We start from the raw sequence: 27,500 nt of genomic DNA, 5'->3' as shown, positions 1-27,500 counted from the left end.
CAGTGCAACCGTAGCACTCTTTTGTGCAACCGCCCAAACAACGCCCCCTCTACCCTCTGTCGAAACACTCGGCATTGCTGCTCCCTAAGGTGAGCTTCTCCTCATAGGCAATTCCGCTCTTATCCGGTCACGTTTGTGTGCCCGAATTTCGCAAGGCAACCTCCATGGGACATGGAAAAGACTCGAGAAGAGAGCTCGCTCACGGGAGAGAGAAGCCAAGGAGACCACGAGAGTGCTGAGAGTGGGACAGCGCTGAATAGGCGGGAGAAGCCTGCGCGTATAAACGGAGATATATATCCAATTGCAACGAAGGAACGTGCCAAAGATCGAGAACAATGGCAGAAATGCTAGTAACGTGCACTTCGGGACCAACGCATCACCGGAAGACAACCGCCAAACATCGAAAGAGTCGCGATGCTCCGCAACCTACGTGCAAAGCGGTCGCACACCGGGTAAGGGAGTGAGAGCCCCAAACATAGCTGGGCGAGGCGCTCACTCCGCTCTTTAATATCTCGTTAATACCGCCAAGGAAATGGCACAAGCACACACACACAAGCATCCTCGGAAGAGGACAGTTCGAGTGACAGGTCAAATCCAAGAGTTCCGAAGACTACCTCCAGGAACAATCGGGAACAAGACCGATTACAAGTCGTCGAGTCTGTTACTGGGCGAACACGAGATGCGCACAGGAAATCGATCAGCCCTCACAATGGCCCAAGGCCAGAGATCGGACTGCTACGATTTACCCCAACAATCATCGTGCCACTCTTCGCAGAGAGGTGATAGACGCCAACGAGCCCGCGCATAGCAATCGAGGTGTAAAAAGGGCGTTGAAGGCAGGAAGCCTGGACGAAAGAGGCTACGAGGTCACCTCGAAGCGGTCTAAGAATCGGGCGCACTTGGGGCGACTACCAGTGCCAACCCCTTATCCCGCGGTGCGTCCGACACACAGAAATTTCCAAGGCGGCCAAGGAGCCTCCCCGCATAGCAATCGGGGTGTGAGGTTACGGATGCAGCATTGATAGCAATCGAGGTGGGAGGCGAAGGATGCAGAAGTGAGAGCCGAGGGATGTAGCAGAGATAGCAATCGGGGTGTGTGATGCAGAAGAGATAGCAATCGAGGTGTGCGGTGGGAAGGGCCCAGCAGCCAGAATGCATGAAGCGACGGATGAAGCAGTGATGACAACCGGGCTGTGAGGAGAGGAGGGATGCAGCCAAGAAAGCAATCAGGGCTCGAGGCAAGGGATGCATCAAGGATAGCAATCATGTTGTGAGGCGAGATTCCAAAGGCTAAACGTGAGAGGCTGCAGGGTCGACTCAGAGAGGTCTATGCATGTGAGAGGCTGAAAGCAAGGTCAACTCGGAGCGGTCTATGCATCGGGCGCGCTTGGGGCGACTACCAGTGCCAACCCCTTATCCCGCGACGCGTCCGACAAAGAGAACGTTCCAAGGCGGCAGAGGAGGTTACCAGCCGAAGGATGCAGTAGCAATAACAGGTATAGTTCCGCGGCGGCCGAGAAGACTCACCGCATAGGAATCGGGATGCGAGGCGAGGGATGCGGCGGGAAGGCCCCGACGGCTAAACGGAAGAGGCTGCAGGGCCGCCTCGGAATGGTCCAAGCATCGGACGCGATTGGGACGACTACCAGTGCCAACCCCTTATCCCGCGATGCGTCCGATACACAGATAGTTCCAAGGCGGCCGAGGAGCCTCACCGCATATCAATCGGGGTGCGAGGCGAGGGATGGGGCGGGAAGGCCCCAACGGCTAGACGGAAGAGGCTTCAGGGCCACCTCGGAATGCTCCAAGCATCGGACGCGCTTGGGGCGACTACCAGTGCCAACCCCTTATCCCGCGATGCGTCCGATACACAGATGGTTCCAAGGCGGCCGAGGAGCCTCACCGCATAGCAATCGGGGGTGCGAGGCGAGGGATGGGGCGGGAAGGCCCCAACGGCTAGACGGAAGAGGCTTCAGGGCCGCCTCGGAATGGTCCAAGCATCGGACGCGCTTGGGGCGACTACCAGTGACAACCCCTCATCCCGCGATGCGTCCGATACGAAGATGGTTCCAAGGCGGCCGAGGAGCCTCACCGCATAGCAATCGGGGTGCGAGGTGGGGGATGCGGCGAGATGGCCCCAACGGCTAGACGGAAGAGGCCACAGGGCCGCGTCGGAATAGTCCAAGCATCGGACGCGCTTGGGGCGACTACCAGTGACAACCCCTTATCCCGCGATGCGTCCGATACGAAGATAGTTCCAAGGCGGCCGAGGAGCCTCACCGCATAGCAATCCGGGTGCGAGGTGGGGGATGCGGCGAGATGGCCCCAACGGCTAGACGGAAGAGGCTGCAGGGCCGCCTCGGAATAGTCCAAGCATCGGACGCGCTTGGGGCGACTACCAGTGACAACCCCTTATCCCGCGATGCTTCTGATACGAAGACAGTTCCAAGGCGGCCGAGGAGCCTCACCGCATAGCAATGGGGGTGCGAGGTGAGGGATGCGGCGAGATGGCCCCAACGGCTAGACGGAAGAGGCCACAGGGCCGCCTCGGAATAGTCCAAGCATCGGACGCGCTTGGGGCGACTACCAGTGACAACCCCTTATCCCGCGATGCATCCGATACGAAGATAGTTCCCAGGCGGCCGAGGAGCCTCACCGCATAGCAATCGGGGTGCGAGGCGAGGGATGCGGCGAGATGGCCCCAAAGGGTAGACGGAAGAGGCTGCGGGGCCGCCTCGGAATAGTCCAAGCATCGAACGCGCTTGGGGCGACTACCACTGCCAACCCCTTATCCCGCGATGCGTCCGATACACAGATAGTTCCGAGGCGGCCGAGGAGCTGGGGGATGCGGCGAGATGGCCCCAACGGCTAGACGGAAGAGGCTGCAGGGCCGCCTCGGAATAGTCCAAGCATCGGACGCGCTTGGGGCGACTACCAGTGACAACCCCTTATCCCGCGATGCGTCCGATACACAGATAGTTCCGAGGCGGCCAAGGAGCCTCACCGCATAGCAATCGTGGTGCGAGGTGGGGGATGCAGCGAGATGGCCCCAACGGCTAGACGGAAGAGGCTGCAGGGCCGCCTCGGAATGGTCCAAGCATCGGACGCGCTTGGGGCGACTACCACTGCCAACCCCTTATCCCGCGATGCGTCCGATACACAGATAGTTCCAAGGCGGCCGAGGAGCCTCACCGAATAGCAATCGGGGTGCGAGGCGAGGGATGCGGCGAGAAAGCCCCAACGGCTAGAGGGAAGAGGCTTCAGGTCCGCCTCGGAATGGTCCAAGCATCGGACGCGCTTGGGGCGACTACCAGTGACAACCCCTTATCCCGCGACGCGTCCGATACACAGATAGTTCCAAGGCGGCCGAGGAGCCTCACCGCATAGCAATCGGGGTGCGAGGCGAGGGATGCGGCGAGAAGGACCCAACGGCTAGACGGAAGAGGCTTCAGGGCCGCCTCGGAATGGTCCAAGCATCGGACGCGCTTGGGGCGACTACCAGTGACAACCCCTTATCCCGCGACGCGTCCGATACACAGATAGTTCCAAGGCGGCCGAGGAGCCTCACCGCATAGCAATCGGGGTGCGAGGCGAGGGATGCGGCGAGAAGGACCCAACGGCTAGACGGAAGAGGCTTCAGGTCCGCCTCGGAATGGTCCAAGCATCGGACGCGCTTGGGGCGACTACCAGTGACAACCCCTTATCCCGCGACGCGTCCGATACACAGATAGTTCCAAGGCGGCCGAGGAGCCTCACCGCATAGCAATCGGGGTGCGAGGCGAGGGATGCGGCGAGAAGGACCCAACGGCTAGACGGAAGAGGCTTCAGGGCCGCCTCGGAATGGTCCAAGCATCGGACGCGCTTGGGGCGACTACCAGTGACAACCCCTTATCCCGCGATGCGTCCGATACACAGATAGTTCCAAGGCGGCCGAGGAGCCTCACCGCATAGCAATCGGGGTGCGAGGCGAGGGATGCGGCGAGAAGGACCCAACGGCTAGACGGAAGAGGCTTCAGGGCCGCCTCGGAATGGTCCAAGCATCGGACGCGCTTGGGGCGACTACCAGTGACAACCCCTTATCCCGCGACGCGTCCGATACACAGATAGTTCCAAGGCGGCCGAGGAGCCTCACCGCATAGCAATCGGGGTGCGAGGCGAGGGATGCGGCAAGAAGGACCCAACGGCTAGACGGAAGAGGCTTCAGGGCCGCCTCGGAATGGTCCAAGCATCGGACGCGCTTGGGGCGACTACCAGTGACAACCCCTTATCCCGCGACGCGTCCGATACACAGATAGTTCCAAGGCGGCCGAGGAGCCTCACCGCATAGCAATCGGGGTGCGAGGCGAGGGATGCGGCGAGAAGGACCCAACGGCTAGACGGAAGAGGCTTCAGGTCCGCCTCGGAATGGTCCAAGCATCGGACGCGCTTGGGGCGACTACCAGTGACAACCCCTTATCCCGCGACGCGTCCGATACACAGATAGTTCCAAGGCGGCCGAGGAGCCTCACCGCATAGCAATCGGGGTGCGAGGCGAGGGATGCGGCGAGAAGGACCCAACGGCTAGACGGAAGAGGCTTCAGGGCCGCCTCGGAATGGTCCAAGCATCGGACGCGCTTGGGGCGACTACCAGTGACAACCCCTTATCCCGCGACGCGTCCGATACACAGATAGTTCCAAGGCGGCCGAGGAGCCTCACCGCTTAGCAATCGGGGTGCGAGGCGAGGGATGCGGCGAGAAGGACCCAACGGCTAGACGGAAGAGGCTTCAGGGCCGCCTCGGAATGGTCCAAGCATCGGACGCGCTTGGGGCGACTACCAGTGACAACCCCTTATCCCGCGATGCGTCCGATACACAGATAGTTCCAAGGCGGCCGAGGAGCCTCACCGCATAGCAATCGGGGTGCGAGGCGAGGGATGCGGCGAGAAGGACCCAACGGCTAGACGGAAGAGGCTTCAGGGCCGCCTCGGAATGGTCCAAGCATCGGACGCGCTTGGGGCGACTACCAGTGACAACCCCTTATCCCGCGACGCGTCCGATACACAGATAGTTCCAAGGCGGCCGAGGAGCCTCACCGCATAGCAATCGGGGTGCGAGGCGAGGGATGCGGCGAGAAGGACCCAACGGCTAGACGGAAGAGGCTTCAGGGCCGCCTCGGAATGGTCCAAGCATCGGACGCGCTTGGGGCGACTACCAGTGACAACCCCTTATCCCGCGACGCGTCCGATACACAGATAGTTCCAAGGCGGCCGAGGAGCCTCACCGCATAGCAATCGGGGTGCGAGGCGAGGGATGCGGCGAGAAGGACCCAACGGCTAGACGGAAGAGGCTTCAGGGCCGCCTCGGAATGGTCCAAGCATCGGACGCGCTTGGGGCGACTACCAGTGACAACCCCTTATCCCGCGACGCGTCCGATACACAGATAGTTCCAAGGCGGCCGAGGAGCCTCACCGCATAGCAATCGGGGTGCGAGGCGAGGGATGCGGCGAGAAGGACCCAACGGCTAGACGGAAGAGGCTTCAGGGCCGCCTGGGAATGGTCCATGCATCGCACGCGCTTGGGGCGACTACCAGTGACAACCCCTTATCCCGCGACGCGTCCGATACACAGATAGTTCCAAGGCGGCCGAGGAGCCTCACCGCATAGCAATCGGGGTGCGAGGCGAGGGATGCGGCGAGAAGGACCCAACGGCTAGACGGAAGAGGCTTCAGGGCCGCCTCGGAATGGTCCAAGCATCGGACGCGCTTGGGGCGACTACCAGTGACAACCCCTTATCCCGCGACGCGTCCGATACACAGATAGTTCCAAGGCGGCCGAGGAGCCTCACCGCATAGCAATCGGGGTGCGAGTCGAGGGATGCGGCGAGAAGGACCCAACGGCTAGACGGAAGAGGCTTCAGGGCCGCCTCGGAATGGTCCAAGCATCGGACGCGCTTGGGGCGACTACCAGTGACAACCCCTTATCCCGCGATGCGTCTGATACACAGATAGTTCCAAGGCGGCCGAGGAGCCTCACCGCATAGCAATCGGGGTGCGAGGCAAGGGATGCGGCGAGAAGGACCCAACGGCTAGACGGAAGAGGCTTCAGGGCCGCCTCGGAATGGTCCAAGCATCGGACGCGCTTGGGGCGACTACCGTTGCCAACCCCTTATCCCGCGATGCGTCTGATACACAGATAGTTCCGAGGCGGCCGAGGAGCCTCACCGCATAGCAATCGGGTTGCGAGGCAGATTATTGGGAAGGGAACCCCCTGGGATGCGGCTCAAGCAGTGCCCAAAGGGACTGGAATGCGGAATCACATCGAGAGACCCAAATGCTATACGAGGGCTCAAATCGAATTATCGATTTGGCCACGACATGGACGCATCGGAACGACTACCTTTGCCGAACCACTCGCAATTGCATCCATACCGAAACCAATAGACATTTCCGTTAGAGCCCTCGCATAGCATTCGGGAATCTCGCATGCCCCTCTAAATCGACCAATGCTGGCGCTCAACGAAAATCCGAGCGCTACCACCGTTCGAGCGCCAGCATTGGTCGAGTTAGAGGGGCACGGGGGAGAATGCTCCAGTCAACACCTCCCCTATATAAGTTATTTGTCCGATTCTCGCACAACCGTAGTCTGCCTCGTCGAATCAAACAACGGTCCCAGATTCCGACTTCCGTTCCGTAGAGACCCAAAAGCTAGATGGAGGCTCGCAAGAAAGAGAGTCGGCGCATAGCAATCGGGTTTCTCGAACGTTTAGGGACCGAGCTCACTTGCGGATAGGGCAAAATCCGCCAAGCAACCCAAAAGCTAGACGGGGGCTCGAATCGAATCGCCTAGGCGGCCACAACAACGACGTGTTGGATCGACTACCAGTGCCAAACCATTCAGCAAGACTAGTCTGTGTCGAGGCCGGATAGAGATTCTCAGAGAGCGCCCGTATAGCATTTAGGAGACCTGCCGCGTCCCTCACACTCGACAAATGGTGGTGCACGTTTATAAATCCGAGCGATCCCAACCCTTTCAAGCACCAACATCGGTCGAGATAGAGGGGCACGGAGGGGGCTGCGTGAGACAACACAGTCCCCTATATAAGTTATTTGTCCGATTCTCACACATCCGAAGAATGGTCATCAAATCGGACAACAGCCCAAACTTCCGACTTCCGTCCCAGAAAGCCCAAGAGCTATCTAAAACGTTCATGGCCGGAACTCGATCGCGGCTATACCAGTCCGCCAAGCAACCCAAAAGCTAGACTGGAGCTCTAGTCGAATCACCTCTGTGGCCATTGCAAGGACGTGTTGGAGCGACTACCATTGCCGAACCATTCCGCAGGTCGAGTCCATACCAAGGCCGCATAGAGATTCACGATGAGCTCCTGCATAGCAATCAGGAGACTTGCCGTGTCCATCACAATCGATAAATCCTGGTGCAAGATTTTTGCATCCGAGCGCTCCAACCAGTCGAGCACCAGCATCAATCGACATAAACGGGCACGGGGGGAGGATGCTCGAGAACACTACCTCCCCTATATAAGTTATTTGTCCGATTCTCAAGCAGCCGAAGTCTGGTCATCGAATCGGGTCAAAGACCACAACTTCCGACTTTACCCACAATGCAAGTCATCGAATCGAACATCGGCCCCCGAGTCGGACTCCATGCGTATGTCAGGTCATCGGACCCAAATTCCGCCTTCCTGCGCATGGCGGGCCATCAATATCAACTCGGTCATCGGACCCAAACTCCGCCTTTCTGCGCATGGCACGCCTTCAAATCGGTCATCGGACCCAAATTCCGCCTTCCTGTGCATGGCGGGCCATCAACATCAACTCGGTCATCGGACCCAAATTCCGCCTTTCTGCGCATGGCACGCCATCAACTCGGTCATCGGACCCAAATTCCGCCTTCCTGCGCATGGCAGGTCATCGGACACAAATTCAGACCTCGCCAATATGCCTACGTATCGAATCGGTCATCGGACCCAACTTCCGACTTCATCCATACTGTAGGGTCTTTGAGGTTGGCGCGGTGCGCTCAACCCGGGGAGTCGACCCATCGAAGCATACACCTCCCCTATATAAGCTATTTGTCCGATTCCCACACCTGTGTAGTTTGCACCTCTGACCAGGACATCGACCCCAACTTCCGAACTCGACTGCAACGACGGCACCAGCGCCTTGGTGCGCACCTTGCGACGCACAGTCCCAACATTCGCCTTCCTGCACATGGCAGGTCATCGGACCCAAATTCCGACCTCGCGAGTATGCCTACATATCGAATCGGTCATCGGACACAACTTCCGACTTCATCCATACCGTAGGGTCTTTGAGGTTGGCGCGGTGCGCTCAACCCGGGGAGTCGACCCAACGAAGCATACACCTCCCCTATATAAGCTATTTGTCCGATTCCCACACCTGTGTAGTTTGCACCTCCGATCAGGACATCGACCCCAACTTCCGAACTCGCCTGCAACGACCGAACCAGCGCCTTGGTGCGCACCTTGCAACGCACAGTGCCAACATTCGCCTTCCTGCACATGGCAGGTCATCGGACCCAAATTCCGACCTCGCGAGTATGCCTACATATCGAATCGGTCATCGGACCCAACTTCCGACTTCATCCATACCGTAGGGTCTTTGAGGTTGGCGCGGTGCGCTCAACCCGGGGAGTCGACCCAACGAAGCATACACCTCCCCTATATAAGCTATTTGTCCGATTCCCACACCTGTGTAGCTTGCACCTCCGATCAGGACATCGACCCCAACTTCCGAACTCGACTAAAAAGACCGCACCAGCACCTTGGTGTGCACCTTGCAACGCACAGTGCCAACATTCGCCTTCCTGCACATGGCAGGTCATCGGACCCAAATTCCGACCTCATGAGCATACCTACTAATCGAATCGGTCATCGGACCCAACTTCCGACTTCATCCATACCGTAGGGTCTTTGAGGTTGGCGCGGTGCGCTCAACCTGGGGAGTCGACCCATCGAAGCATACACCTCCCCTATATAAGCTATTTGTCCGATTCCGACACCTGTGTAGTTTGCACCTCCGCTCAGGACATCGACCCCAACTTCCGAACTCGCCTGCAACGACCGAACCAGCGCCTTGGTGCGCACCAAAAGTGCGCACTTTTGGAGGGCACTTTTGTGCGCTCCAAAGGTGCGCACTTTTGGAGGGCACTTTTGTGCGCTCCAAAGGTGCGCACTTTTGGAGGGCACTTTTTGGAGGGCACTTTTGTGCGCTCCAAAGGTGCGCACTTTTGGAGGGCACTTTTTGGAGGGCACTTTTCTGCGCTCCAAAGGTGCGCACTTTTGGAGGGCACTTTTTGGAGGGCACTTTTCTGCGCTCCAAAGGTGCGCACTTTTGGAGGGCACTTTTTGGAGGGCACTTTTCTGCGCTCCAAAGGTGCGCACTTTTGGAGGGCACTTTTTGGAGGGCACTTTTCTGCGCTCCAAAGGTGCGCACTTTTGGAGGGCACTTTTGTGCACTCCAAAGGTGCACACTTTTGGAGGGCACTTTTTGGAGGGCACTTTTCTGCACTCCAAAGGTGCGCACTTTTGGAGGGCACTTTTTGGAGGGCACTTTTGTGCGCTCCAAAGGTGCGCACTTTTGGAGGGCACTTTTTGGAGGGCACTTTTGTGCGCTCCAAAGGTGCGCACTTTTGGAGGGCACTTTTGTGCACTCCAAAGGTGCGCACTTTTGGAGGGCACTTTTCCTGCGCTCCAAAGGTGCACACCTAGGTGAGCACCTTCGACCACACCTTGTAGCACACCAAACTCTGACTTTCGACTTCATCCGCAATGCAGGGTCTTTGAGGTTGGCGCAATGCGCACAACCAGGGGAGTCGACCCATCAAACCCAACACCTCCCCTATATAAGCTATTTGTCTGATTCTCATACATGCGTAGCCTGCAGGAGCAATTAGGACATCGACCCCAACTTTCGGCTTCTAAACGAAAACAAGGTCTTTGAGGTTGGTGTAATGCGAACAACTAGGGGAGTCAACCCATCAAACCCAACACCTCCCCTATATAAGCTATTTGTCTGATTCTCATACATGTGTAGTCTACAGGAGCAATTAGGACATCGACCCCAACTTTTGACTTCTTAACGAAAACAAGGTCTTTGAGGTTGACGTAATGCGCACAACCAGGGGAGTCGACCCATCAAACCCAACACCTCCCCTATATAAGCTATTTGTCCGATTCTCATACATGTGTAGCCTACAGGAGCCATTAGGACATTGACCCCAACTTTTGACTTCTTAACGAAAACAAGGTCTTTGAGGTTGGCGTAATGCGCACAACCAAGGGAGTTGACCCATCAAACCCAACACCTCCCCTATATAAGCTATTTGTCTGATTCTCATACATGTGTAGCCTGCAACAACGATTAGGACATCCACCCCAACTTCTGAATTCGTCTGCGTTGACCGCACCAAAGGTGCACGCCTTGGTGCTCACCAAAATCCGACTTCCGACTTCTTCTGCTATGCGGGGTCTTTGAGGTTGGCGCAGTGCGCACAACCAGGGGAGTCAACCCACCGAATGCAACACCTCCCCTATATAAGCTATTTGTCTGATTCTCATACATGCGTAGACTGCAGCAATGATTAGGACATCCACCCCAACTTTTGACTTCTTAAACAAGACAGGGTCTTTGAAGTTGGTGCAGTGCACACAACCAGGGGAGTCGACCCATCAAACGCAACACCTCCCCTATATAAAGCTATTTGTCCGATTCTCATACGTGTAGTCTGCAGCAGCGATTAGGACATCGACCCCAACTTCCGAATTCGTTTGCATTGACCGCACCAAAGGTGCACGCCTTGGTGTGCACCTTGGAGTGCACTTTGGTGCTCACCTCGGTGCACACTTTGGTGTGCACCTCGGTGTGCACCAAAGGTGCGCACCTTGGAGCGCACCAAAGGTGTACACTTTGGAGCGCACCACATAGGGTCTTTGAGAGGTTGGCGCAGTGCGCACACCAAGGTGGGTGTTGAGGTGCGTGCCGAGGTGGGTGGGTGCTAGGGTGCGCTCCATGGTGGGTGCCAGGGTGGGTGCGTGCTAGGGTGGATTCCAAAGAGGGTCATAGGGTGGGTGCCAAGGTGGGTTGGTGATATAGTGGGTTCAAAGGTGGGTACTAGGGTGGGTTCCAAGGTGGGTCACAAGTTGGGTGCCAGGATGCGTGGGTGTTAGGTTGGGTGCCAAGGTGGGCTCCTGCGTGGGTGGGTGCTAGGGTGGGTTTCAAGGTGGACGCGAGGGCGGGTGCCAAGGTGGGTAACAAGTTGGGTGTTAGGATGGGTGAGTGCTAGAGTGGGTGCCAAGGTGGGTGGGTGCTAAGGTGGATGCCAAGGTGGTTCACAGGGTGGGTGGGTTCTAGGGTGAGTTCCAAGGTGGGTCACAGGTTTAGTGCTAGGGTGCGTGTCAAGGCGGGTGTCGAGGTGCCTGGGTGCTAGGGTGTGGATGCCAATGTGGGTCATAGGGTGGGTACTAGGGTGGGCTGCAATGTGGGTGCCAAGGTGGGTAACATGCTCGGTTGGTTCTAAATTGGGTGTCAGGGTGGGTGTGCACCCACCTTGCCCGAGGTGGGTGCCAAGGTGCCAGTGTGGGTGGGTGCTAAGGTGGATGCCAAGGTGGGTGAGAAGGTGGGTGATAGGTTGAGTGGTAGGATGGGTGGGTGCCAAGATGGGTCACAGGGTGGGTGCAAGGGTGGGTAGGTGCTAGGGTTGGTGTCAGGGTGGGTGGGTGCTAGGTTGGGTTCCAAGGTGGGTGCGAGGGTGAGTGTCAAGGTGGGTCACAGGTTAGGTGCTAGGATGGGTGAGTGCTAGGGTGCAAAGGTGCCAGGGTGGGTGCTAGGATGGGTCGATGCTAGGGTGAGTGGCAAGGTGGGTCCACAAGTGTCAAGGTGGGTGCCGAGGTGGGTGCCAACTTGGGTTCCAAGGTGGGTGCCAAGTGGGCGACTGCTATGGTGGATGCCAAGGTGGGTCACGGGGTGGGTGCCAAGTTGCTAGGTTGTGTTCCAAGGTGGGTGCCAACGTGGCTGCTAGGGTGCGTGGGTTAAAGGGTGTGTCACAACGTGGGTGCCAGGATGGGTGCGCACCCACACTGGCCAAGACGGGTGCAAGGTTGGGTTCCAAGCCCGGTCACAGGCTGGGTGCTAGGATGGGTGGGTGCCAAGGTGGGCACCAGGGTGGGTGCACCCACCCTGGCCAAGGTGGGTCACGGGGTGGGTCCTAGGGTGGGTAACAGGGTGGGTACTAAGGTGCGTGCCAAGGTGGGTCATGGGGTGGGTGCCAAGGTGGGCACCAGGGTGGGTGTGCACCAACCCTAGCCAGGGTAGGTCACGGGGTGGTTGTCGGGGTGGGCGTCAAGGAGCCAAGGTGGGTGGCAAGTAGCCAAGTTGCGTGCCAAGGTGGGTGTCGGGGTGGGTGCCAAGGATCCAAGGTGGGTGCCAAGGAACCAAGGTGGGTGTCTGGGTGGGTGCCGAGGTGGGAGCCAGGGTGGGTCCCAAGGTGAGTGCAAAGGTGGGTGCCAGGGTCAAGGTGAGTGCCAATGTGGGTTCCAAGGTGCCAGGGTCAGGGTGAGTGCCAATGTGGGTTCAAAGGTGCTAAGTTGGGTGCGAGGTTGGGTGCGAGGGTGGGTGGGTGCCAAGGTGTGCTAGGTGGAAGCCCGGGTGGGTCGGCATCCCATGGGTGTCGAGTTGGGTGCCTGATGGGTGCTTCTTGTCAAGTTTTAGTCGTCGGGACTCATTTCGAGCCTTAGAGGTCGTTTCTTGTCCGGTTGCCCTGTCTTCGACCTGGGAACCCAATTTTGGTCCTCGGGTCCCATTTTTTTTTGTCTCGCATCCCACTTTTGGCCTGTGGCCTTTTCGGGGTCGATTCTCGTTTTGGGCATCAGAGCATGTTTCTTCTCCTAAAACCCAATATTTGTTTATTAAGTCTCGGAACACATTTTTGTTCTCGTGGACCCATCATGGGTCTTGGAACGCATTTGTGGTCCTTGGGTCCCATTTTGCATCCCGAAACTTGTGTTTTGGTGCTTGATCCCTATTTTGGGTGCCCACCTTGCACCAAGTGCGCACCCGGGGCAAACCGAGCGCCTTGGTGCACCGGGGCAAGATCGAGCGTGCACCCGAGGCGCCCCGAACATGCACCAAGGTGCACTCGGCCCACATGTGAGCGCAGGTCGTTGCGCCCGAGGTGGTGTGTGGGCACCGCGTTGCAGACGGGACACTGCACGCACACGACGCCCCGTCCAGGTGCACGCACGTAGGCCGGGCCGGGTGCACACCCGACGCCCTAGCAAGGTGCGCGCACCCGGGCAGGGCTCACACTTGGCGAACGGGGCGCACTTCGCGAGGGAGGGTGTGCACCTCGACGGGGGTGGGTGGCCGGGGTGGATTCGCACGTGGGTCGCGGTTTGCTAAGTACACACTGCGACAAGCTCATAACGGGTGCGATCATACCAGCGTTAGTGCACCGGATCCCATCAGAACTCCGCAGTTAAGCGCGCTTGGGCCGGAGTAGTACTAGGATGGGTGACCTCCCGGGAAGTCCCGGTGTTGCACCCTTTCTTAGTTTTTCGCCGGGCGTCGCAATGCTATTTGAATAAACCTTTTGCCCGTTTGCGTTCTCGTCGGGGCCGGGCCGGGCCGGGGTGCGCTGCCCGCACTACCGCGCGCGCGGGGGCGACACCGAGCGCGCACCCGAGGCGCCCCGAGCACACAGGCCACGGTGCAACCCGGGCGTTGTGCGCGCACCCCGGTGCGCCCGAGGTGCTGCGCGCGCACCCAGGTGAAATCGGTGTGCACCTCGGCCAGTGCGCGCTCGGTCGAGTCGCGCACGTTGGCCAAGGTGCACGGTGATGTTTCTTACTCTAAGGTTCCGCACCAGACGCCCGGGACAGGTGAGCGAAGCTGGGCGGGGCCGGGTGCGCGGCCGGGGCAGGTGCACGCAGCTGGAGAGAGCTTTGGAGCACACCAGAGGTGCCCACCTTGGAGCACACTTCGGAGCGCACCAATGATGCGCTCCATTCAAAAGTTTCCTGAAAAGGCAAAAAAAGTTGAGATTATAGAATTTCCCACTTGAGAGATTGTAAAAAAAAAAAATTTAAAATGAAGGAAACGCGGGTGCCAAGGTGTGCGCGCCCGGGTGCGCAGCCCAGCCAAGGTGTGCGCACCAAGGCGCCCACCCTGGCGAAGGTGCACGCAAGGTGCGCACCCGAGGCAAACCGGACAATTAACCCAACTTTCGACTTCGCGCGCACCTGCGCACCTTGGAGCGCACTTCGGAGCGCTCCTTGTTGCGCACCAATCTTGGGCACCTCGGAGTGCACCATGGCGCCCACCAAGGTGCGCACCCGGGGCAAACCGAGCTCCGACTTCGTGCGCACCTTGGAGCGCACGAAAGGTGCGCACCATGGCGCCCACCAAGGTGCGCAGCCCAGCCAAGGCGTGCGCATCAAGGTGCGCACCCTGGCGAAGGTGCGCACCCGGGGCAAACCGAGCTCCGACTTCGTGCGCACCTTGGAGCGCACAAAGGGTGCGCAACCCAGCCAAGGTGTGCGCACCCCGGGCAAACCGAGCTCCGAATCGTGCGCACCTTGGAGCACACTTCGGAGCCCTCCTTGGTGCGCACCGATGTTGCGCACCTCGGAGCGCACCCGGGGAAAACAATGCAATTAACCCGACTTTCGACTTCGTGGGCACCTCGGAGCGCTCTCGGGTTCGCACCTCGGAGCACACCGAGGTGCGCACCTTTGATGCGCTGCCTTCACCAATTTCCAGAAAAGGCAAGAAAACATTGAGAAGGTGTGCGCACCGAGGTGCCCACCCTGGCGAAGGTGCACGCGAGGTGCGCACCCGGGGCAAACCGGGCTCCGACTTCGTGCACGCCATGCTGCGCACCTTGGAGGGCCATGGTGCGCACCTTGGAGCACACTTCGGAGCGCTCAATGGTGCCCAACCCAGCCAAGGTGCCCACCGCGGCGAAGGTGCACGCGAGGTGCGCACCCGGGGCAAACCGGGCTCCGACTTCGTGCACGCCGCACCTTGGAGCACACTTCGGAGCGCTCCTTGGTGCGCACCAGGGCGCGCAACCCAGCCGAGGTGCCCACCCCGGCGAAGGTGCACGCGGGGTGCGCACCCGAGGCAAACCGGGCTCCGACTTCGTGCACGCCATGGTGCCCACCGCGGCGAAGGTGCACGCGAGGTGCGCACCCGGGGCAAACCGGGCTCCGACTTCGTGCACGCCGCACCTTGGAGCACACTTCGGAGCGCTCCTTGGTGCGCACCAGGGCGCGCAACCCAGCCGAGGTGCCCACCCCGGCGAAGGTGCACGCGAGGTGCGCACCCGGGGCAAACCGGGCTCCGACTTCGTGCACGCCATGGTGCCCACCGCGGCGAAGGTGCACGCGAGGTGCGCACCCGGGGCAAACCGGGCTCCGACTTCGTGCACGCCGCACCTTGGAGCACACTTCGGAGCGCTCCTTGGTGCGCACCATGGTGCCCACCAGGGCGCGCAACCCCGCCGAAGGTGCACGCGAGGTGCGCACCCGGGGCAAACCGGGCTCCGACTTCGTGCACGCCGCACCTTGGAGCACACTTCGGAGCGCTCCTTGGTGCGCACCAGGGCGCGCAACCCCGCCGAAGGTGCACGCGAGGTGCGCACCCGGGGCAAACCGGGCTCCGACTTCGTGCACGCCATGGTGCGCACCAGGGTGCCCACCGCGGCGAAGGTGCGCACCCGGGGCAAACCGGGCTCCGACTTCGTGCACGCCGCACCTTGGAGCACACTTCGGAGCGCTCCTTGGTGCGCACCAGGGCGCGCAACCCAGCCGAGGTGCCCACCCCGGCGAAGGTGCACGCGAGGTGCGCACCCGGGGCAAACCGGGCTCCGACTTCGTGCACGCCATGGTGCCCACCGCGGCGAAGGTGCGCACCCGGGGCAAACCGGGCTAGGACTTCGTGCACGCCGCACCTTGGAGCACACTTCGGAGCGCTCCTTGGTGCGCACCATGGTGCCCACCAGGCCGCGCAACCCAGCCAAGGTGTGCGCACCAAGGTGCACGCGAGGTGCGCACCCGGGGCAAACCGGGGTCCGGCTTCGTGCACGCCGCACCTTGGAGCACACATCGGGGCGCTCCCGGGTTCGCACCGGCGTTGCGCACCGTGGTGGGCACCTCGGAGCGCACCGTGGTGGGCACCTCGGAGCACACCAAGGTGGGCAGCGAGGTGCGCACCTTTGATGCGATGCCTTCACTAATTTCCATAAAAGGCAAAAGAAAACGAGATTTTAAAATTTCCGTTTTGAAAGATAGTGAGAAAAAGGGAATGCTGGTGCCATCTTGAGCCCGCCCTGGTGCGCAGCCCAGCCAAGGTGTGCGCACCAAGGTGCCCACCCTGGCGAAGGTGCGCGCCCGGGCAATTAACCCAACTTCCAACTTCGCGCGCGCCAGGGTGGGAGCGCACCCAACAACCGGGCCTGGGAAGAGCCAATGCGAGAAACCCCACCAAACGCTCTGACAAAAAAAGAGGGGGCGCTCCAGTAACCCCGCTTCGGAGCGCACCCTGGGCAAACCCAGCCAGGGTGCCCACCCCGGCCAAGGTGCAGGCGAGGTGCGCACCCGGGGCAAACCGGGCTCCGACAACGTGCACGCCGCACCTTGGAGCACACTTCGTAGCGCTCCCGGGTGCGCACCTCAGAGCACACCAAGGTGGGCAGCGAGGTGCGCACCTTTGATGCGCTGCCTTCACTAATTTCCAGAAAAGGCAAAAAAAAGAGGAGATTTTAAAATTTCCGTTTTGAAAGATAGTGAAAAAAACGGAACGCGGGTGCCATCTTGAGCCCGCCCGGGTGCACAGCCCAGGTAAGGTGCCCACCCTGGCAAAGGTGCGCACCCGGGCAATTAACCCTACTTCCGACTTCGTGCGCGCCAGGGTGGCAACCGGGCCTGGGAAGAGCCAATGCGAGAAACCCCACCAAACGCTCCGACAAAAAAAGAGGCGGCGCTCCAATAACCCCGCTTCGGAGCGCAGCCGGGGCAAACCCAGCCAAGGTGCCCACCCCGACGAAGGTGCACGCGAGGTGCGCACCCGGGGCAAACCGGGCTCCGACAACGTGCACGCAGCACCTTGGAGCACACTTCGAAGCACTCCCGGGTGCCCACCGGCGTTGCGCACCGTGGTGGGCAGCGAGGTGCGCACCTTTGATGCGCTGCCTTCACTAATTTCCAGAAAAGGCAAAAAAAAATGAGATTTTAAAATTTCCGTTTTGAAAGATAGTGAAAAAAACGGAACGCGGGTGCCATCTTGAGCCCGCCCTGGTGCGCAGCCCAGGCAAGGCATGCGCACCAAGGTGCCCACCCGCGGTGCACACCCGGGGCAAACCGGGCTCCGACTTCGTGCAGGCCGCACCTTGGAGCACACTTCGGAGCGCTCCTTGGTGCGCACCATGGTGCCCACCAGGGCGCACCCGGGGCAAACCGGGCTCCGACTTCGTGCACGCCGCACCTTGGAGCACACATCGGAGCGCTCCCAGGTTCGCACCAGCGTTGCGCACCTTTGATGCGCTGCCTTCACTAATTTCCAGAAAAGGCAAAAAAAAACGATATTTTAAAATTTCCGTTCTGAAAGATAGTGAAAAAAACGGAACGCGGGTGCCATCTTGAGCCCTTCCTGGTGCGCAGCCCAGGCAAGTTGTGCGCACCAAGGTGCCCACCCTGGCGGAGGTGCGCGCCCGGGGCAAACCGGGCTCCGACTTCGTGCACTGCATGGTGCCCACCAAGGCGCGCAACCCAGCCAAGGTGCCCACCGCAGCGAAGGTGCACGCGAGGTGCGCACCCGAGGTGCACACCCGGGGCAAACCGAGCTCCGACTTCGTGCACGCCGCACCTTGGAGCACACTTCAGAGCGCTCCTTGGTGCGCACCAGGGCGCGCAACCCAGCCAAGGTGCTCACCCCGGCGAAGGTGCACGCGAGGTGCGCACCCGGGGCAAGCCGGGCTCGGACTTCGTGCACGCCGCACCTTGGAGCACACATCGGAGCGCTCCCGGGTTCGCACCAGCATTGCGCACCTTTGATGCGCTGCCTTCACTAATTTCCAGAAAAGGCAAAAAAAAAAAAAAAAACGAGATTTTAAAATTTCCGTTTTGAAAGATAGTGAAAAAAACGGAACGCGGGTGCCATCTTGAGCCCGCCCTGGTGTGCAGCCCAGGCAAGTTGTGCGCACCAAGGCACCCACCCTGGCCAAGGTGGGTCACGGGGTGGGTCCTAGGGTGGGTAACGGGGTGGGTACTAAGGTGCGTGCCAAGGTGGGTCATGGGGTGGGTGCCAAGGTGGGCACCAGGGTGGGTGTGCACCAACCCTAGCCAGGGTAGGTCACGGGGTGGTTGTCGGGGTGGGCGTCAAGGAGCCAAGGTGGGTGGCAAGTAGCCAAGTTGCGTGCCAAGGTGGGTGTCGGGGTGGGTGCCAAGGATCCAAGGTGGGTGCCAAGGAACCAAGGTGGGTGTCTGGGTGGGTGCCGAGGTGGGAGCCAGGGTGGGTCCCAAGGTGAGTGCAAAGGTGGGTGCCAGGGTCAAGGTGAGTGCCAATGTGGGTTCCAAGGTGCCAGGGTCAGGGTGAGTGCCAATGTGGGTTCAAAGGTGCTAAGTTGGGTGCGAGGTTGGGTGCGAGGGTGGGTGGGTGCCAAGGTGTGCTAGGTGGAAGCCCGGGTGGGTCGGCATCCCATGGGTGTCGAGTTGGGTGCCTGATGGGTGCTTCTTGTCAAGTTTTAGTCGTCGGGACTCATTTCGAGCCTTAGAGGTCGTTTCTTGTCCGGTTGCCCTGTCTTCGACCTGGGAACCCAATTTTGGTCCTCGGGTCCCATTTTTTTTTGTCTCGCATCCCACTTTTGGCCTGTGGCCTTTTCGGGGTCGATTCTCGTTTTGGGCATCAGAGCATGTTTCTTCTCCTAAAACCCAATATTTGTTTATTAAGTCTCGGAACACATTTTTGTTCTCGTGGACCCATCATGGGTCTTGGAACGCATTTGTGGTCCTTGGGTCCCATTTTGCATCCCGAAACTTGTGTTTTGGTGCTTGATCCCTATTTTGGGTGCCCACCTTGCACCAAGTGCGCACCCGGGGCAAACCGAGCGCCTTGGTGCACCGGGGCAAGATCGAGCGTGCACCCGAGGCGCCCCGAACATGCACCAAGGTGCACTCGGCCCACATGTGAGCGCAGGTCGTTGCGCCCGAGGTGGTGTGTGGGCACCGCGTTGCAGACGGGACACTGCACGCACACGACGCCCCGTCCAGGTGCACGCACGTAGGCCGGGCCGGGTGCACACCCGACGCCCTAGCAAGGTGCGCGCACCCGGGCAGGGCTCACACTTGGCGAACGGGGCGCACTTCGCGAGGGAGGGTGTGCACCTCGACGGGGGTGGGTGGCCGGGGTGGATTCGCACGTGGGTCGCGGTTTGCTAAGTACACACTGCGACAAGCTCATAACGGGTGCGATCATACCAGCGTTAGTGCACCGGATCCCATCAGAACTCCGCAGTTAAGCGCGCTTGGGCCGGAGTAGTACTGGGATGGGTGACCTCCCGGGAAGTCCCGGTGTTGCACCCTTTCTTAGTTTTTCGCCGGGCGTCGCAATGCTATTTGAATAAACCTTTTGCCCGTTTGCGTTCTCGTCGGGGCCGGGCCGGGCCGGGGTGCGCTGCCCGCACTACCGCGCGCGCGGGGGCGACACCGAGCGCGCACCCGAGGCGCCCCGAGCACACAGGCCACGGTGCAACCCGGGCGTTGTGCGCGCACCCCGGTGCGCCCGAGGTGCTGCGCGCGCACCCAGGTGAAATCGGTGTGCACCTCGGCCAGTGCGCGCTCGGTCGAGTCGCGCACGTTGGCCAAGGTGCACGGTGATGTTTCTTACTCTAAGGTTCCGCACCAGACGCCCGGGACAGGTGAGCGAAGCTGGGCGGGGCCGGGTGCGCGGCCGGGGCAGGTGCACGCAGCTGGAGAGAGCTTTGGAGCACACCAGAGGTGCGCACCTTGGAGCACACTTCGGAGCGCACCAATGATGCGCTCCATTCAAAAGTTTCCTGAAAAGGCAAAAAAAGTTGAGATTATAGAATTTCCCACTTGAGAGATTGTAAAAAAAAAAAATTTAAAATGAAGGAAACGCGGGTGCCAAGGTGTGCGCGCCCGGGTGCGCAGCCCAGCCAAGGTGTGCGCACCAAGGCGCCCACCCTGGCGAAGGTGCACGCAAGGTGCGCACCCGAGGCAAACCGGACAATTAACCCAACTTTCGACTTCGCGCGCACCTGCGCACCTTGGAGCGCACTTCGGAGCGCTCCTTGGTGCGCACCAATCTTGGGCACCTCGGAGTGCACCATGGCGCCCACCAAGGTGCGCACCCGGGGCAAACCGAGCTCCGACTTCGTGCGCACCTTGGAGCGCACGAAAGGTGCGCACCATGGCGCCCACCAAGGTGCGCAGCCCAGCCAAGGCGTGCGCATCAAGGTGCGCACCCTGGCGAAGGTGCGCACCCGGGGCAAACCGAGCTCCGACTTCGTGCGCACCTTGGAGCGCACAAAGGGTGCGCAACCCAGCCAAGGTGTGCGCACCCCGGGCAAACCGAGCTCCGAATCGTGCGCACCTTGGAGCACACTTCGGAGCCCTCCTTGGTGCGCACCGATGTTGCGCACCTCGGAGCGCACCCGGGGAAAACAATGCAATTAACCCGACTTTCGACTTCGTGGGCACCTCGGAGCGCTCTCGGGTTCGCACCTCGGAGCACACCGAGGTGCGCACCTTTGATGCGCTGCCTTCACCAATTTCCAGAAAAGGCAAGAAAACATTGAGAAGGTGTGCGCACCGAGGTGCCCACCCTGGCGAAGGTGCACGCGAGGTGCGCACCCGGGGCAAACCGGGCTCCGACTTCGTGCACGCCATGCTGCGCACCTTGGAGGGCCATGGTGCGCACCTTGGAGCACACTTCGGAGCGCTCAATGGTGCCCAACCCAGCCAAGGTGCCCACCGCGGCGAAGGTGCACGCGAGGTGCGCACCCGGGGCAAACCGGGCTCCGACTTCGTGCACGCCGCACCTTGGAGCACACTTCGGAGCGCTCCTTGGTGCGCACCAGGGCGCGCAACCCAGCCGAGGTGCCCACCCCGGCGAAGGTGCACGCGGGGTGCGCACCCGGGGCAAACCGGGCTCCGACTTCGTGCACGCCATGGTGCCCACCGCGGCGAAGGTGCACGCGAGGTGCGCACCCGGGGCAAACCGGGCTCCGACTTCGTGCACGCCGCACCTTGGAGCACACTTCGGAGCGCTCCTTGGTGCGCACCAGGGCGCGCAACCCAGCCGAGGTGCCCACCCCGGCGAAGGTGCACGCGAGGTGCGCACCCGGGGCAAACCGGGCTCCGACTTCGTGCACGCCATGGTGCCCACCGCGGCGAAGGTGCACGCGAGGTGCGCACCCGGGGCAAACCGGGCTCCGACTTCGTGCACGCCGCACCTTGGAGCACACTTCGGAGCGCTCCTTGGTGCGCACCATGGTGCCCACCAGGGCGCGCAACCCCGCCGAAGGTGCACGCGAGGTGCGCACCCGGGGCAAACCGGGCTCCGACTTCGTGCACGCCGCACCTTGGAGCACACTTCGGAGCGCTCCTTGGTGCGCACCAGGGCGCGCAACCCCGCCGAAGGTGCACGCGAGGTGCGCACCCGGGGCAAACCGGGCTCCGACTTCGTGCACGCCATGGTGCGCACCAGGGTGCCCACCGCGGCGAAGGTGCGCACCCGGGGCAAACCGGGCTCCGACTTCGTGCACGCCGCACCTTGGAGCACACTTCGGAGCGCTCCTTGGTGCGCACCAGGGCGCGCAACCCAGCCGAGGTGCCCACCCCGGCGAAGGTGCACGCGAGGTGCGCACCCGGGGCAAACCGGGCTCCGACTTCGTGCACGCCATGGTGCCCACCGCGGCGAAGGTGCGCACCCGGGGCAAACCGGGCTAGGACTTCGTGCACGCCGCACCTTGGAGCACACTTTGGAGCGCTCCTTGGTGCGCACCATGGTGCCCACCAGGCCGCGCAACCCAGCCAAGGTGTGCGCACCAAGGTGCACGCGAGGTGCGCACCCGGGGCAAACCGGGGTCCGGCTTCGTGCACGCCGCACCTTGGAGCACACATCGGGGCGCTCCCGGGTTCGCACCGGCGTTGCGCACCGTGGTGGGCACCTCGGAGCGCACCGTGGTGGGCACCTCGGAGCACACCAAGGTGGGCAGCGAGGTGCGCACCTTTGATGCGATGCCTTCACTAATTTCCATAAAAGGCAAAAAAAAACGAGATTTTAAAATTTCCGTTTTGAAAGATAGTGAGAAAAAGGGAATGCTGGTGCCATCTTGAGCCCGCCCTGGTGCGCAGCCCAGCCAAGGTGTGCGCACCAAGGTGCCCACCCTGGCGAAGGTGCGCGCCCGGGCAATTAACCCAACTTCCAACTTCGCGCGCGCCAGGGTGGGAGCGCACCCAACAACCGGGCCTGGGAAGAGCCAATGCGAGAAACCCCACCAAACGCTCTGACAAAAAAAGAGGGGGCGCTCCAGTAACCCCGCTTCGGAGCGCACCCTGGGCAAACCCAGCCAGGGTGCCCACCCCGGCCAAGGTGCAGGCGAGGTGCGCACCCGGGGCAAACCGGGCTCCGACAACGTGCACGCCGCACCTTGGAGCACACTTCGTAGCGCTCCCGGGTGCGCACCTCAGAGCACACCAAGGTGGGCAGCGAGGTGCGCACCTTTGATGCGCTGCCTTCACTAATTTCCAGAAAAGGCAAAAAAAAGAGGAGATTTTAAAATTTCCGTTTTGAAAGATAGTGAAAAAAACGGAACGCGGGTGCCATCTTGAGCCCGCCCTGGTGCACAGCCCAGGTAAGGTGCCCACCCTGGCAAAGGTGCGCACCCGGGCAATTAACCCTACTTCCGACTTCGTGCGCGCCAGGGTGGCAACCGGGCCTGGGAAGAGCCAATGCGAGAAACCCCACCAAACGCTCCGACAAAAAAAGAGGCGGCGCTCCAATAACCCCGCTTCGGAGCGCAGCCGGGGCAAACCCAGCCAAGGTGCCCACCCCGACGAAGGTGCACGCGAGGTGCGCACCCGGGGCAAACCGGGCTCCGACAACGTGCACGCAGCACCTTGGAGCACACTTCGAAGCACTCCCGGGTGCCCACCGGCGTTGCGCACCGTGGTGGGCAGCGAGGTGCGCACCTTTGATGCGCTGCCTTCACTAATTTCCAGAAAAGGCAAAAAAAAATGAGATTTTAAAATTTCCGTTTTGAAAGATAGTGAAAAAAACGGAACGCGGGTGCCATCTTGAGCCCGCCCTGGTGCGCAGCCCAGGCAAGGCATGCGCACCAAGGTGCCCACCCGCGGTGCACGCCCGGGGCAAACCGGGCTCCGACTTCGTGCAGGCCGCACCTTGGAGCACACTTCGGAGCGCTCCTTGGTGCGCACCATGGTGCCCACCAGGGCGCACCCGGGGCAAACCGGGCTCCGACTTCGTGCACGCCGCACCTTGGAGCACACATCGGAGCGCTCCCAGGTTCGCACCAGCGTTGCACACCTTTGATGCGCTGCCTTCACTAATTTCCAGAAAAGGCAAAAAAAAACGATATTTTAAAATTTCCGTTCTGAAAGATAGTGAAAAAAACGGAACGCGGGTGCCATCTTGAGCCCTTCCTGGTGCGCAGCCCAGGCAAGTTGTGCGCACCAAGGTGCCCACCCTGGCGGAGGTGCGCGCCCGGGGCAAACCGGGCTCCGACTTCGTGCACTGCATGGTGCCCACCAAGGCGCGCAACCCAGCCAAGGTGCCCACCGCAGCGAAGGTGCACGCGAGGTGCGCACCCGAGGTGCACACCCGGGGCAAACCGAGCTCCGACTTCGTGCACGCCGCACCTTGGAGCACACTTCAGAGCGCTCCTTGGTGCGCACCAGGGCGCGCAACCCAGCCAAGGTGCTCACCCCGGCGAAGGTGCACGCGAGGTGCGCACCCGGGGCAAGCCGGGCTCGGACTTCGTGCACGCCGCACCTTGGAGCACACATCGGAGCGCTCCCGGGTTCGCACCAGCATTGCGCACCTTTGATGCGCTGCCTTCACTAATTTCCAGAAAAGGCAAAAAAAAAAAAAAAACGAGATTTTAAAATTTCCGTTTTGAAAGATAGTGAAAAAAACGGAACGCGGGTGCCATCTTGAGCCCGCCCTGGTGTGCAGCCCAGGCAAGTTGTGCGCACCAAGGCACCCACCCTGGCCAAGGTGGGTCACGGGGTGGGTCCTAGGGTGGGTAACGGGGTGGGTACTAAGGTGCGTGCCAAGGTGGGTCATGGGGTGGGTGCCAAGGTGGGCACCAGGGTGGGTGTGCACCAACCCTAGCCAGGGTAGGTCACGGGGTGGTTGTCGGGGTGGGCGTCAAGGAGCCAAGGTGGGTGGCAAGTAGCCAAGTTGCGTGCCAAGGTGGGTGTCGGGGTGGGTGCCAAGGATCCAAGGTGGGTGCCAAGGAACCAAGGTGGGTGTCTGGGTGGGTGCCGAGGTGGGAGCCAGGGTGGGTCCCAAGGTGAGTGCAAAGGTGGGTGCCAGGGTCAAGGTGAGTGCCAATGTGGGTTCCAAGGTGCCAGGGTCAGGGTGAGTGCCAATGTGGGTTCAAAGGTGCTAAGTTGGGTGCGAGGTTGGGTGCGAGGGTGGGTGGGTGCCAAGGTGTGCTAGGTGGAAGCCCGGGTGGGTCGGCATCCCATGGGTGTCGAGTTGGGTGCCTGATGGGTGCTTCTTGTCAAGTTTTAGTCGTCGGGACTCATTTCGAGCCTTAGAGGTCGTTTCTTGTCCGGTTGCCCTGTCTTCGACCTGGGAACCCAATTTTGGTCCTCGGGTCCCATTTTTTTTTGTCTCGCATCCCACTTTTGGCCTGTGGCCTTTTCGGGGTCGATTCTCGTTTTGGGCATCAGAGCATGTTTCTTCTCCTAAAACCCAATATTTGTTTATTAAGTCTCGGAACACATTTTTGTTCTCGTGGACCCATCATGGGTCTTGGAACGCATTTGTGGTCCTTGGGTCCCATTTTGCATCCCGAAACTTGTGTTTTGGTGCTTGATCCCTATTTTGGGTGCCCACCTTGCACCAAGTGCGCACCCGGGGCAAACCGAGCGCCTTGGTGCACCGGGGCAAGATCGAGCGTGCACCCGAGGCGCCCCGAACATGCACCAAGGTGCACTCGGCCCACATGTGAGCGCAGGTCGTTGCGCCCGAGGTGGTGTGTGGGCACCGCGTTGCAGACGGGACACTGCACGCACACGACGCCCCGTCCAGGTGCACGCACGTAGGCCGGGCCGGGTGCACACCCGACGCCCTAGCAAGGTGCGCGCACCCGGGCAGGGCTCACACTTGGCGAACGGGGCGCACTTCGCGAGGGAGGGTGTGCACCTCGACGGGGGTGGGTGGCCGGGGTGGATTCGCACGTGGGTCGCGGTTTGCTAAGTACACACTGCGACAAGCTCATAACGGGTGCGATCATACCAGCGTTAGTGCACCGGATCCCATCAGAACTCCGCAGTTAAGCGCGCTTGGGCCGGAGTAGTACTGGGATGGGTGACCTCCCGGGAAGTCCCGGTGTTGCACCCTTTTTTAGTTTTTCGCCGGGCGTCGCAATGCTATTTGAATAAACCTTTTGCCCGTTTGCGTTCTCGTCGGGGCCGGGCCGGGCCGGGGTGCGCTGCCCGCACTACCGCGCGCGCGGGGGCGACACCGAGCGCGCACCCGAGGCGCCCCGAGCACACAGGCCACGGTGCAACCCGGGCGTTGTGCGCGCACCCCGGTGCGCCCGAGGTGCTGCGCGCGCACCCAGGTGAAATCGGTGTGCACCTCGGCCAGTGCGCGCTCGGTCGAGTCGCGCACGTTGGCCAAGGTGCACGGTGATGTTTCTTACTCTAAGGTTCCGCACCAGACGCCCGGGACAGGTGAGCGAAGCTGGGCGGGGCCGGGTGCGCGGCCGGGGCAGGTGCACGCAGCTAGAGAGAGCTTTGGAGCACACCAGAGGTGCGCACCTTGGAGCACACTTCGGAGCGCACCAATGATGCGCTCCATTCAAAAGTTTCCTGAAAAGGCAAAAAAAGTTGAGATTATAGAATTTCCCACTTGAGAGATTGTAAAAAAAAAAAATTTAAAATGAAGGAAACGCGGGTGCCAAGGTGTGCGCGCCCGGGTGCGCAGCCCAGCCAAGGTGTGCGCACCAAGGCGCCCACCCTGGCGAAGGTGCACGCAAGGTGCGCACCCGAGGCAAACCGGACAATTAACCCAACTTTCGACTTCGCGCGCACCTGCGCACCTTGGAGCGCACTTCGGAGCGCTCCTTGGTGCGCACCAATCTTGGGCACCTCGGAGTGCACCATGGCGCCCACCAAGGTGCGCACCCGGGGCAAACCGAGCTCCGACTTCGTGCGCACCTTGGAGCGCACGAAAGGTGCGCACCATGGCGCCCACCAAGGTGCGCAGCCCAGCCAAGGCGTGCGCATCAAGGTGCGCACCCTGGCGAAGGTGCGCACCCGGGGCAAACCGAGCTCCGACTTCGTGCGCACCTTGGAGCGCACAAAGGGTGCGCAACCCAGCCAAGGTGTGCGCACCCCGGGCAAACCGAGCTCCGAATCGTGCGCACCTTGGAGCACACTTCGGAGCCCTCCTTGGTGCGCACCGATGTTGCGCACCTCGGAGCGCACCCGGGGAAAACAATGCAATTAACCTTTGATGCGCTGCCTTCACCAATTTCCAGAAAAGGCAAGAAAACATTGAGAAGGTGTGCGCACCGAGGTGCCCACCCTGGCGAAGGTGCACGCGAGGTGCGCACCCGGGGCAAACCGGGCTCCGACTTCGTGCACGCCATGCTGCGCACCTTGGAGGGCCATGGTGCGCACCTTGGAGCACACTTCGGAGCGCTCAATGGTGCCCAACCCAGCCAAGGTGCCCACCGCGGCGAAGGTGCACGCGAGGTGCGCACCCGGGGCAAACCGGGCTCCGACTTCGTGCACGCCGCACCTTGGAGCACACTTCGGAGCGCTCCTTGGTGCGCACCAGGGCGCGCAACCCAGCCGAGGTGCCCACCCCGGCGAAGGTGCACGCGGGGTGCGCACCCGGGGCAAACCGGGCTCCGACTTCGTGCACGCCATGGTGCCCACCGCGCCAAGGTGCACGCGAGGTGCGCACCCGGGGCAAACCGGGCTCCGACTTCGTGCACGCCGCACCTTGGAGCACACTTCGGAGCGCTCCTTGGTGCGCACCAGGGCGCGCAACCCAGCCGAGGTGCCCACCCCGGCGAAGGTGCACGCGAGGTGCGCACCCGGGGCAAACCGGGCTCCGACTTCGTGCACGCCATGGTGCCCACCGCGGCGAAGGTGCACGCGAGGTGCGCACCCGGGGCAAACCGGGCTCCGACTTCGTGCACGCCGCACCTTGGAGCACACTTCGGAGCGCTCCTTGGTGCGCACCATGGTGCCCACC

The 27,500-nt window shown here is 61.2% G+C and overlaps 3 non-coding genes across 3 annotated transcripts; all 3 read left to right on the top strand.

Moving 5' to 3' along the window:
* The first annotated feature begins 13,443 nt into the window (after window positions 1-13,443).
* Window positions 13,444-13,562, top strand: LOC131869495 (5S ribosomal RNA). Its single transcript, XR_009367878.1, has one exon. It is a non-coding gene; the product is annotated as a 5S ribosomal RNA (ribosomal RNA).
* A 5,916-nt stretch (window positions 13,563-19,478) lies between these two features.
* Window positions 19,479-19,597, top strand: LOC131869503 (5S ribosomal RNA). Its single transcript, XR_009367886.1, has one exon. It is a non-coding gene; the product is annotated as a 5S ribosomal RNA (ribosomal RNA).
* Window positions 19,598-25,512: 5,915 nt separating this feature from the next.
* LOC131869502 (5S ribosomal RNA) lies at window positions 25,513-25,631 on the top strand. Its single transcript, XR_009367885.1, has one exon. It is a non-coding gene; the product is annotated as a 5S ribosomal RNA (ribosomal RNA).
* Window positions 25,632-27,500: the final 1,869 nt, after the last annotated feature.

The sequence above is a fragment of the Cryptomeria japonica genome, unplaced genomic scaffold, assembly GCF_030272615.1.
Source record: "Cryptomeria japonica unplaced genomic scaffold, Sugi_1.0 HiC_scaffold_249, whole genome shotgun sequence".
NCBI classification, from domain to species: domain Eukaryota; kingdom Viridiplantae; phylum Streptophyta; class Pinopsida; order Cupressales; family Cupressaceae; genus Cryptomeria; species Cryptomeria japonica.
This window is presented reverse-complemented; position numbering and strand designations above follow the sequence as displayed.